Source organism: Triturus cristatus, chromosome 8 (assembly GCF_964204655.1).
Source record: "Triturus cristatus chromosome 8, aTriCri1.1, whole genome shotgun sequence".
Classification (NCBI taxonomy): Eukaryota; Metazoa; Chordata; class Amphibia; order Caudata; family Salamandridae; genus Triturus; species Triturus cristatus.
This window is the reverse complement of record NC_140591.1, coordinates 37,354,772-37,368,166: the sequence shown is the minus strand read 5'-3', so window position 1 is coordinate 37,368,166 and position 13,395 is coordinate 37,354,772. Positions and strand designations below refer to the sequence as shown.

The 13,395-nt window shown below is 43.4% G+C and overlaps 1 pseudogene across 1 annotated transcript in view; it reads right to left on the bottom strand.

The window, feature by feature from the left end:
- Positions 1-13,395, bottom strand: part of LOC146799909 (uncharacterized) — a 136,907-nt pseudogene that overhangs the window by 74,920 nt on the left and 48,592 nt on the right. Inside the window, exons 2-3 of the transcript XR_014967596.1 lie at positions 3,777-3,820; positions 2,974-3,018 (exon numbers count right to left, since the gene is read on the bottom strand). The product of XR_014967596.1 is annotated as an uncharacterized LOC146799909 (transcript). The remainder of the gene's footprint in view (positions 1-2,973; positions 3,019-3,776; positions 3,821-13,395) is intronic.

Sequence of the window (13,395 nt, the reverse complement as noted above, 5' to 3'; positions counted from 1 at the left end):
ACTCTGTACACGTGCTGTACAATGCAGCACGGATGCAAAGCTTGAAAAGTATGGAGAAAGTAAAAACATTCTGCTCTCTTATGCCCAGTGCAAGGTTTAAGCACAAATCCCGGTCTACACTTTTTATTTTTATAGTGCATTATAAAACGCGAACATGGCCATCGAGTTGTCAGAGTGCTGTACAAAGAGAGAGTTGAATGAGGGTTGGGGTACAGTAAGGCATAGGTCACTTAAGTAAGGTTGTACACAGGAGTCCAAAAGTGGGTTATAAAAATAGTAGGATACAGTATAAAACGAGGTACAAAAAAGTAGGATACAATATCAGGTTATGAAACGCTGTTCATAGGAAACGAAACACAGGATGTCAAGAATAGTAGGGTACAATATACAAAGCTGTGAAAGAACAGTTTCAAAATAAATTCCCTAATGTCACATTTCTGTCTAGTAATACAGCTTTAACTTCTTTTTTGAAGAGTTTGCATAAGGTAATTGCCCTCATTAAGGGTGTTAGTGAGTTCATATTTTAGGAGCAGATCCGGCGAAAGTGTGGCTGTGAGATTTCTTTTTTTTATCTGAGTGGTTCAAGTATGAGGGTTTTTGCACTTCTACAATCCCTTCCACCTCTTGAAAGTTTGATTCTACTAGTTATGTATTTGGGACCAGAACTGTGTAAGGTTTTGTGAGTCAAAGCATGCCACCTTCAGTTGGATCCTAGCTTCAACTCGGAGCCAGTTGAAGGCTCCACGAAATGGGAAGATGCAATCAAAATGACGTGTGCCTGTTGTCACTTTCATTGGGATTTGCCTCAAAACCCATGGGTGGTAGTATGCCCATGTACTACCCAAGGAATGCCTCATTAGTGTAATAGCTACTCCAAAATCGCAGGTGGTCATATGTTCAATAACATCCCAGTTCTAAAAAGTGTGTCGTTTGAGCTGGATCTATTTCTAAGTGATATAGATATAAACCAGCATAGAAAGTTCTCTATACGTCACAGCACTGCCTCCTCTCATCCCCGTCAGACACCGCGCACCTTGAAATCTTCATAGTGAGCGAAAAACGACAAATTGGGATGCAGGGCCCGAGTGATTGCCAGTGGCTGAGATGAATGAAGGCATTCCAGCTATCACCTTGTTTATTGCCCTAAGTGCGATGGGTGGGCCCAGACATAGGCTCGCTGTGCCACTGAAACCAAGCTATATCTGGCACTGGCTGATGAGCCTTAATAAGAGCGAAACCAGTCCGGGGTTATTGTGTACCGGTTCAGGGAGGCCCTAATCTGGCAGTTCGGGCTGGTCTGTTCCAACTGGAGTTGGGTCAAGGCTGATTTGCATATGTTTGGGTTCAAACTGAGGTAGCATGGTGTGCAAAAACGACGGATTGATATGTAGCACGAGTAACTGCCAGAAGCTAAGATTAATTCAATTGCTCTATCCATCAACTTTTATTTTGCCCTAAACAGTCTTTTGTGGGTGTATTTGCTGCAAACGCACTGCATGAGTAAAAGATTGCTACACCTTAGTGTCAACATAGATAAGCAAATTAAAAACGGGTGGCACTTGTTAGCAACATCGCTAGTGAAAAGGGACTCGAAGATACAGATATCAAAGCCTCAATTCTATCTGCCAATTTGTTTTTAAAAGATGCCTACCAGAAGAATTATGTTCTGCAATAATCAGATTAAAAATGACCGGCTTTATTTAGAGTTTGGTAGACGAGTATCAAATCAGCAAAACTCTAAAAAAGGACCCAGGTACTTCTACTTGTGGGACATGTTTATTTAATTAGCATCATAGATGTGGAGGGATAGAGACTGAAAGCATTTTAAATACATATTCATACATAAATACAGTTTGTGAAGCAAAAGCAGCATAGATTGTAAACGGGTGACGTAAATGATAACAGACTATTGCAAAACTGTGTGGCACTTAATCAAAGTAAGTGTTGAGTTTATCTATGTCTTCGGATGGGTGGGAGACCCTTTGCTTATTTGGGTTCCCGCGCGTGGAAGTCTTCCTCCATACCTGAGGCTGATAGTCTTGAACTGTTTAAGAAGAAACTAAAAATCCATCTTTTTAACGACTAGTCCCATCTCTTGTTGTCTGTCCTCCCTCTGCCAGCGCGAGGACACTCCATCGAGTAGCCTCGCGTTTCACAAATTGTTTTAACATAACATACGACAACTATTAGGTTTGCAAAGTTTATTTTGTGCTTGTTAGGTGGTACAAAGTTTATTTTATAAATGCTGCCTATTTAAAGACCATTTAATGCATGGGTACTCACAAACATTTTCCCGGGGGCTGCAAAGTTTGGTCTATAGTGTGACTGAGGGCCGCAGAGATGCCTGCGGGGACGGGTGGGGTAAATAAAGTGGAAGTAGGGGAAGCAAAGCAGGTCTATCTAGTAGTAGTCTTTAAAAAAAAAGGTGTTCCTAAAGTTAAAGGCCTAGTTACTTCCTTTCCCTAACTGCAATTAACCTTTCAATAAGTGTTTGCTGTACATTTAAAAAATGTTTCCATGTTAGTGCAGAGTCGAGTAAACAGTAGCCCAGTGCTGCTGCTGCTACTGCCCAGGAGCCGCATGTAAAGGTCAGGAGGGCCGCATGCGGCCCCCGGGCTTTACTTAGAGTATCACTGATTTAATGCATGTGATAAAATAAATGTAGCTTGAATCATATAAAACTATTTAAAACTTCATATTAAAATGTGTGCTTATTGTTTGCCATCATGTTGATACAAATACAATTAATTGGCAAAGCTAGTAGGTTTATCCTATGCAAAATCTATTGAATTTGTCTTTTTTTTTACTTACATATTTCAGATCGGTGCAGACTCGATGCTGCTGGTGTGCATGCCTGCGATTAAAGAGGTAAAGGAGGAGTGACATGTGCTATGTGCAGTATTCACTCCATAACCCTTTAGGATGACTGTGACCAGGGAGGGGAATGTAAACAAGAGTGGGTCTTATACTTACCAGCGAGGTCAGCATTAGTGGAAACTGGGTCATCCACGGCGACGCCTAAGAGAAAACAAACAGTACCATTAAAAAGAGGGAAAGACAATGGGAGAAACAAGGGAAAGACACAAAAACAGGAAAAGAATGTACATCCTTCCCATAGGAAGAGAAAGGACTGGAGGCAGGCAGCTGGAGGGAGATAGAAGACAGACAGGGATGAGAGGATGAGGAGCGGAGACCGGATGAAGAGAGTGAGTAAAAGTTGAGAACCAGCTGTGTGGAGAGCGGGGAAAGAGATCCTGGAATACCATGAGGAAGCGAGATTGGCACCAAGCGGCTAGTAACCTTTCCGTGAGAACCCCAAGGAGCCAGAGGACAACACCGTGATGATGGAGGACTTCAGGAGGCTTCAGCTCCAGTCAAGGACCTCCCACGGGTCCGCAGGCCCGGAGAGATGCTCGGTCCTAGCCACGATCACCGGAGAGTGTGGCTCGACCAGGTCGGTGTCTGTATATGGGAATGGAGCAAGCGCTTAGTGGTTAAGGATGGAGGGAGTGGGGAAAGAGGCATATAAGTCATTATGGAAAGAAAGTCATAGAAGCCTCAGGAAGAAAGGGACCACGAGAAAGTATTGCTCCTTTTCCTTCTATTAGTAAAGCACTTGTTATTCAGAGGTGAAGTTTGAATTGGGATATTGTGTTTTTTTCTGTTTATTTATTTTATGCAGATCAAAAAAAGGGGAGTCTCGAGAAAGCATATGAAAAAAGAAGAGCTAGAAGGGTCAGGGCAATACATGAGCAGGGAAAAGAACCTACACTTACCAGCCACTTCGGTCTGTTCTGTCCGCGATACCACGTTGAAACCACTGAAAGAAGAAGCAAATCTGTCACGAGAGGTCTACAACAAAGGAAGACCAACAAAAGCCAAGGGAAAGGACTTTACATTCAAGAAACTCAAAGCCTAAATTGTTTTTTTTTTTAATCCGAGTTGTCTGGACTGTAGACTTTGGTCAGACCCTACTCGGCTAAACTTGGTGTCAGAAGTGGGTTTCCCCTCCACCCTCCATTTGAAACAAGATGAGGAACCTAGTACATCACCTAGTTGAATGACAGCAAAAACTGTAATGGGCACTAGAACGATATATTAAGTCCGCTGACAGTATACCCTCAAAATACAGGCAGAGCAGCTTTATCAATTATCGGAAAACCAACTACAGTTAGCCACGGGAATCTCTTAAAGCGAACGACTTACACCGATTGGGCCTACCATTTCCTTACAGAAATTCACAAGGGGGGTGGGAGATCCAACCGCCTTTCTCATAAGTTTTGATTGAGCTGCTAAGGCCAGCTGCTGGCAAAGGAACAGGTGGACCTATTTATTACCTTTCTCCCATATTGATTGGGGAAGTTCAAGCGGCTTATCAGACTGCCTGCTCTATGGGAGATACTCCTTATCAAAAAGTTAAGAGGATGATCCTAGAGCAACTGGGGAAAGATGAGCAGAGTTACTGACTAGATTTTCGGAGGGAGAAAGGGAATGCTCGAGACACACCCAGGTCACTTTTTTTTTAAGCAAATGGATGCCTCGCATAAATGGTTGAAACCACATGAAAGTACCAAAGAGGACATCATAAATAAGATATATCTAGAGCAATTCATGGAAGACCTCCCACTTTCAACCCAGAAGTGCTTAAGACCACATGCCAGATTGACTCTTGAGAACGCCACAGAGTACAAAACATTAAGAATACTTTTGAACCAGTAAGACATCTGAAACCCCCTGCAGCAGCATCCTCCCAGGTACCCTGAAATCGGTAACATATAAAAATGACTCTCCACTCCTCTAAACCCTTCCACAAGGCTTAGGAGGGAATACAAGAACCCAGTGTTTCAAGTGTGGACAACTGCGATGCACAGACAGATTCTGTAAACAGAACAGGAAAGACAAAGGACTCATGGAAAAATGGTATTAATAGACCAACAGGGGTGTGGAAATTTTTCCAAAATCTACTTGGCCAAGGGACAAAATGTTTCACCAATCTACTTGTCCTGGGAAGGTAACTGCTTGCCCCGCCTATTCCATAAATTACTAAGGGAGGTCTGCACAAAGAGAACCTGCAGTGCAACATACTTTGCAATATATATTTCAAGTGCAAGTCCAATTATACAATGCATGGTCATGCACTCTTAAATGCAACTGTTGTAGGGTGGCTGTACAGCATGCGTGCAGATGTGTCAGTGTGCACTGCACCCAATTATCAACTAATTTGCATGTAACACTTTCATATTAAGACAAATAGTACCTAAAGGCAGAGTGCAGACTTATAATTTACTACATTTCTGGAAGTGTTTTTGGCACAGACAAGACTTTGTCGAAATATGAACCTATAGGATAAAAGGGTGTTCTCCATCATAGGGCGAACTCATAGCTGTCCAGCTTCAAAAATACTCAGATGTGATGCTCTGATAAACTTGTGAATGGGAATAGCTGCACTTCTTGGCAGAGCTTATGAACGGTTCATGGGGCAGCAAAATCAAGTAGCAGATGTGCTGCGGCTCACTGAGGCAGGATACTTAAGTACAAATACACAAGAGGCAGTAATATAGGCAGTTAAATCAATCTCTTATTTTACACTTCTGGTCAGGTGTGGTGTGTTTATATTATTGTGCACTCACCGCTACATCTCTACATTCTTCTCCCACACAAAGAGCATATGCAGCACTGGCAGTAGCAGTACAGGGTTCTCTCTTGCATATAGTAATGGCAGCAGCTGAGTAAGCTACCCTAACATGAAAAAGTGCAGCTCACCAACTGATGTTCAAGTTTGTCTCTCAGATCTGTAGGACATGTAGCAGCAGTGATATCTTTATACTCACACAGCTGGAAAGCAAGCGTTGGTCTCACAGAGAAGGGAAGGAGTGTTAGTTTGAAAAGACAGTAAATCTAGAAGTGCAGAGCTGAGCATCATTGAGACAGGGGCTAGTGAGTAACTGCAACCACTCAAAATGTCATGTCACACCTAGCAAGGATGCCCAGGCTCAGTCACAGTAGAGTTGGAAACTTTGTCCTGACCTCTTGGATAGTCAAATGGTATCTGGTGAATGAAGTTTGTTTATTCTTCAGCAGATTTAGATCCAATAATAACTGAACAAACACCCAAAGCGCCACTACTTTATTTTACTTTCCTCTCATGACACATCAGGGCTGGTGGCTTAGTGGACTAATGTGTCCACTGTAAGGCTCTGTGTTTGACCTTATGGTCACAGGTTCAAATCCTGCTGGCTCCACTTAGCCTTTCATCCTTCTGAGGTCGATAAAATTAGTAACATTGAGTTGGGTAACAATAAACAAATGTTATTCAGCGCCAAGATACCCTTCTGGGTGAACATGTGCTTTAAAAATGCACGTTAGGTTATCAAGCCAGGACACAGGCGTAAACACTTAGGCTCTTGCACTGCATGTGGTATAAAGTCCGAGTTCAGGATTCTTTCCTTTCACCTTTAAAACTGGGAAAGCTTCAGAATCTGCTTCATCTGTGAAAGGAAAGCACCATGCTTGTCATGTGAGCCTGGTGTGGGCATTTAATTTTTGCAAAGGTATTGGAGTGCTTTTCATGAGCACCAGTTACATTACAAAAGGTCATGAGCATTTTTGTTTAGGCCAGAGCAGATTAAGTGATCTGCCCAGAATCACAGGATGTTTAGCAATGCTGAGACTTGAACCTGGTCCCCAAGGTTCAAAGTCGGCAGCTCTGGCTGTAACTGGGGAGTTGGGAGCTGGGTGGGTATGTGTGTGTGAAGGGCATAGGGATGGTGGTTGGTAAAATGGTGGGGCAGTCCCACTCTCTCTTTAAAATAAGGGGACTCGTTGCTCCCTTCTTTCAGTCTGGAGTCTATGACAGGAGGCCCTCCGCCTACCTCTTCTCCTGCCCTGCTCTCCAAACCCCATGGCAGCAAGTCCTGAATACTGTATTCAGAGGGCAGTGTGAGTGCAGCAGTGGTATCAGGCACAGCCTGCGAGCTGTCTGCTCAGTGGTTGAAGTGCATTAAAAAAAAAAGTATGGGAACTGTGATGCTGCATGAAAAGGGGGAGGCAGGGTTAGAGAGTCTGGGGGGGGGGGTCAAAGTAGTGGCTAAAAAAAACAAATATTTTCTAACTTTTTGTGGTCTTTCACCTTCAGGTAACTACATGTATAATGGACAGCTTTAGTTGAAATGAAAGTTACGTTAATCAGTGGGATATTATGAAACCTCTATTAGTTCATGCACTGACCAACCCATTAACATTTAGTACAACAGGCAGAAATCTCTCTGACAGACCGTCCTAGGCACTGGCACCCACATGTGCAGACAGCACATGCATCTCTATGGAACGGTGACTGTGCAGGTTTTGCTGCAGAGTTCTGATGCTAGCCACAAGCATCCATCTTGCAGGACACTCAACTCCACCAACTGTCAAAAGAGCCGGGCCAGCCCTGGATTATTTGGGGTAGAGGTGGAGGCTGTGAGATGCCTGTACACAGGGTCTCTGCTGAAGGAGGTTCTGGTCACCGCAGGTGAAAGGGGCAATGACACAGCTCTTTATCCGCAGGGGCCTGTCCTGGAGGAATTGATTCCACCTAGTAGTGACACTGAACCAGTGTCAATGTGGGCTTATGACCCTGAGATCTCCTGAAAATCATTTCTGTACTCAGAATGAAAAATAATGTGGATGGGCGTGTGAAGGCATCGAGAGGGATTTTGGGCTGGGAATGAGGTTGAGGGGCAGCAATAGGGGGGGGAACAACAGTCTAAACATTCTTAATGTACCTCCAACGTACCCAAGCATTGAGGGCTCTTTGTCTAAATAGATCACATCACAGGCAAACTATGACACTTTCAGATTACAGCCTCCATTCCCTGTAAGAGGACAGCTAAGGAGGTCGAGAGTATGCTGCAGTGATTGGTTTGTAACCTACGTGCCAGATAGGAGTATGGTAGTTTGGTAGGCTTTTGCACCTGCTACCACATACAAGGTAAAAAGACCCCTGCAGTTCCCCTGCTCCGACCCCAGTGGGTTAGATCATAGGAGGGGGATTTGGGGAGGAAGAGACAGGGCCGATGCGCTTGCAGCACGTGGCTGCAGGCAGCACTCACGATCCTCACGAGCCAAGCAGTTTTTCAAAAGATAGTTAAACAGACACATGTTCCAAAACATAGCAGGAAAGAAAGCATGAAACATTGGCCCGTGAGAGAAAAATAAGGCGAGGGAGAGTGAATGAGACGAATAGTGTTACTCATGTCACAGTGTGTGCAATGTGAGGCACACACACACTATTGATTCGGGACCCTGGAATTTCAACATCTTTTCGTCTTTACATATATTATATGTAACAGCACACAGCGGCTCACTGTTCACCACCTTAATTCTCATACGGGCAAAAAGTAGACTAATTCGATCACGCACTTTGCAGGTAACAGATAGCAGCTTCTGTCCCTAAAGGAAATTAATATAAATCAACCATCCGCCCCATCACTTTTTTTTGTTGTTGTAGGTTCTTGGTAGTTTAATATTTACTTGCTGACAGCTCCTTATTCCTCATTCTTTACCTTTATGGTGCACACAGCCAGGTCTTCTGTGAGTTGTCTGGCTTTTTCTCCTCAAGTTTAGGGCTATTCCTCTCCTCAGTTGGAAGTCCAGCAGCTCTTCCTTCAGGGCAGGAAACAACAATAGTATTTTGAGAGTCCGAGGCTATGTCTGAGCCTTGAGGGCACCCTGGTCAATTACCCGTTCGGAGGTGGGATCCAGTGCTCCTTCCAAATCCACAGCGAGTACGAGGAACTGGCTCCGGGAGACCAATCTATTCAGTTCTAGGGGGCATTGGAGGGAAGCTGTCTTCATCTGTTTGCTTCTCTTGCCCCAATCGCCATCCAGTTCTGGTGTGTAATGGAGCCGGCCTGTTTTTCTTCACCCTGCAATCATCGTTTTCATTAAACGGCTGCAGAATGAGGCATCCGAGGCCAAACTGTTTGTGGATTACCGTGGGGCAAGGAGGGCTCCGAGGCGACCCGCGAGGAGGCACAGCACTCCGGCTGGGGCGGTACGGGAAGGAAGTGAATGCGAGGGAGGGAGAGGGAAGATGGAGAGAGAAGAGGAAGAGAGAGAGCAGACAGGGACAGCAGATAAAGAGAGAGCTAGTGAAAAGGAGAAGAGAGGGGGCAAAGCAATAAAGGGGGCAGAGAGAGGGAGAAGCAGAGGGAAAGAGAAGGGAGAAGGGCTAACGCAAAGAGGAAGAGAGACAGACAGGGGGAGCAGATTAAGAGAGTAAAAAGCAGAAGAGAGAGAAAGAAAGCCGTCCCATCACTTTTCAAATCCACCAGCTGTAATGGGCAATACAGGGTAAAACAAACATATTGCTCATTTGCTATAATGCTACCGTGTGGTTTAGCTGAGATACTGATCACGGGAATTTGAAATGTTTTCAACCCGGTACAATTCCTTAACGCCACATTTAGTATAATATGAGCCGTTGCATAGCAGAGCTCCACTTACAGAACAGTCAGCTCCAAACCCCAAGTTAGCGCGCTCGGTTTTCTCTCCTGGATTCTGAACTGAGCACTAGAATAATACTGTTATTTTCACTGCAATCCGTTGAGCTCTCAGCAGGATCTTTGCATTTTTTTTCCTTCGCGAGCAGAGAGAATAAAGTTAACTGTACTCCTACGCCCCGCCCCCTGGTGCCGCAAGCTCACTTGGCATTAACTGGGTAACATTAATTACACTCTTTCTCCTCACCTCTGTCTCAGGTCGCGCCACCAGCACCAAAATATTTCTGCTACCCTCGTGTTAAAATTGAGACAGCTTCCTCGTGGTTCTGCATGTCCACCCCATTAAGCTTGAGAAAGCGAGACTACCGCTTATTGAGACTGACTTTCCAGTCCCCCAGCCAATCACTGGCGAGAGCCCAGTCCTGGGCTGCTAGCCAATCACAGGCTTCAAAAGTGTCTCCGGCTCTCTGGCAGCCTTTCTGATTGGCTGCAAGTCCCAGAGTGCTCCGACCTGTATTATGCATGCGGTTTAATGTCTACTTGTCCATCGGACAAAATAGACATTAAATCTTCTTGCCCGTGGTAAAAATCAACATGGCTCGGGCGTCGGGCGATATGATTTCCCCACCCCTGACCAATCTATTATACGCAGGAAGCGGGTCCCAGCTATTACCGGGTTGTTGCCCCACAGCAGATAATTCCTCAAACGAAGGTTGTTATCAAATGTGTGCATGGAGATCAGCGAGAAGACAAAATAGCTAAAGTCCCTATAAGAGGACCTACAGGGAAAACCAGTCACAAAAGTAGTCACAATTTACCTGAAGATCCCGTTATAGGGACCGATAACCCTATTTCTCAACCTTCTAAAGACTTTCCTAAATCGAGAGCAGGATTGGCTAGAACAGACTCCTTTTTCTCCATGCGGGACTAGATTCCCCAGGGGCGGCTAAGAGATTAATAAAAAAACCTGGATGGAGATTAAAAAAAAATGTTTTAAAAGGGGCCCCAAAGACAGTTTTTTCACTACGGAACTATGATAGCTGGACAAAAATTATAAGACTGCCCAAGTCAATGACAGTTCCCTTCAGAATGGTTGACGAAAGGCCCAAGAGAATGATAAACGAAGGAATCAGGTATACCCCCGCTTTTTTATACAAAAGGTTCTATTGTGCCGAGTGGATAAAATAAGAGATAAGCCTCAGTTATTAGTCCATGATTGCTTTCAAGAGTAAGTCCTTTTCCTTGGTCATTTAAGTTGGCAGGGCATTTTAGACTAGAAATAACATCCCAAGCCAACCTAGAACAGTTTTACTGGCCTGGGATCTGTAATCATATCAAATCTTTTTGTCACAACTGCTCAATTTGTCAAAAAAAGAATGCCTATAAACTTACAGCAGTGCCTTTAGAAAAGCATGCCCATAACAAGAACCCCTTTTGAGCAAGTCGATTAGATTTGGTAGGACCTCTCATCATATCAAGTAAAGGGAATAAATATATTTTCATTTTGGTTGACTATGCCACCCACTATATGGAAGCACTTCTAATAAAGGAAACCACTATCAAAATCATTGCCAGACATCTAAATCAAAATATCTTCATGAGTGGGGTTTCCCAAAGAGCTCTTAGCTGATCAGGGTATCCAGTTTCCAGACTGATACAAAATAAATTGCCATATTGGGGATAAAGCAGTAGCTCACCTCAGTATACCAACCTCATACTGGTGGGCTGGTAGAACAATATAATGGTACTCTAAAACAAACTCTTAGAAAGATGATGACCAGGGAAGGACAGGACTGGGACGATTATTGTAATTGGCCCTATACGTTATTCGCAACCAAGTCCAGAATAGTTTTAGGTTGCTCTTTCTCCGAATTACTGTTCGGGAGGAAACTCTGAACTCTTGGAAATGACTCTGGATGCCCGAAAAGAAACCTCCCAGGATGATAAAACACTTTTGGAATATTCGCAGAGCGACCGGTTTTATGAGTATTTATTTTATTGACATTTATGTCTGTATTTATCCATATTTTCTTTTCCTGCTAATGTTATCTGTATATTTGCATTATTATTTAGGGTTGTGTGAAAAAATGAAGCTGAAACAAGTATATTTCTACATTTACTTAACCAATAAATATGCACTCATGCCTGAATGCCTGACAGGTTTCAGTGATATAAACACACTCAGATGATAACCCTTTCACCTTTCAATCCGCACAGCTATGGGCCTGGCCATCATGATTGACGGTAAATAGAATCAGTCAAAAAAACAACACAATTTCCATTTTTCTCAACATTTAAAAATAAATAGACAGGAAAATAAATGGTCTTCTGTCTGTATTAATCTGCAAAAACATAAAACAGGGACCCTTAAATATAATGTACATTTAAAATCCATATTAAGAAGACTGCATGAGTTGGCTGAAATCCAACTAGATAATTCCCTATAGATCAAGTAGTTCTTTTACGAACAAGGGACAAAGTTGAGAGAATTAAAAGTAGGCAATTGGGTTTCAGTATTGCTCCCTTCTAGAGAGAATAAACTTGGAGCCGAATGGCAAGACCCTTACAAAATAGTCGAAACGATAGGGAAGATCAAATGTAGACTGCAAATGTTCTGAACCGATGCCCAAACTTTTCACATTAATATTCAAAAAAATGGTTTGGACCCTCACCTCCTGGGGATAATTTATCAAGTACTGCACCGGGCCACGGCAGTACCATGGACGACTTCTCAATTAGTAATGGTCCTAGTGCCGTGCGTCCATCCTCAGAATTTCTCAGATGTACCTGGCAGATTTGCGCAAGCTATAATCACAGAGACTGGGGTGGTGATAAAACAGAGACCATACAGAATACCAGAAGCTAGATGAGAGGTTATTCGTAAGGAAGTCACCAGCGCCTGGATACCCTCACAGGTGATAAGCAGCGCTTTACAAACCAGATTTAACTGATTAACCCAAACGTCTGTCATAAATCCATCCTTTAGCGATTGGTCTTCACCCATAGCCCCAATTGCCAACTCGGACAGTTGCATCCTCTTTTATATAGGTTTCAGGGAGGTCAAAAGAATATCAAAGTTTGATAACTACCCCCTTCCAAAAATAGATTAAATGAATGACCAATTCAGAAACCCTCGGTATATATGCAATATAAACCTTACAAAAGAGTATTGACAGGTCTCTTTGAGAACAGAGGCTAAAGAAAAAACTGCCTTTTCTGCCCCTCAAGGTCTCTATAGATTCACAGTATTGCCCTTTGGATTGCATGGAGCACCAGCCAGCTTCCAGAGACTTAAGAATCAAATCCTAGAGCCACACTGACAACATGCTGGTCCATATTAAGATTACATCATTATCTTTAGTCCCCAATGCAGACCATTTAAAATATCTGACTGCCATTTTAAAAACACTTCAGCAGACAAAGGGATACCTACTGGGGAACGGGAAAAAAAGGTGAAAGGCTATAACTGAGGTTCCATTCCTAAAAAACAAACGACAGATGTGAGCCTTTCTAGGCCTTTTGGGTTATTATAGACTGTTTATTCCGAACTACTCCCTCCTGTCTGCACCCCTCACAGATTTATTTTTTTTAAAGCACAGAGATCCTCAGATTATAGTCACCCTACAGAGTCTACCATACAGACTTTCTACAACTTGAAGCATGTCATACCCTCCAAACCAATAACTGGAAGTCTCAATAATAACAATAATATGATTTGTAAGGCATCTTATTACTTTTTCCAAAGTATCCCAGCGCGAAGGTCTCGCTCTTGAACGTTAGAACCAAACAGCATGCTAAGAAAACATCTCTAATCAGACTGACCTAAACAACCAGGTCTTTAGATTTTTGCGGAACGAAAGTTCAGTTTTTTGCTGTTTGAGTGAAAGGGGAGGAGAGCTCTACATCTTGGCAG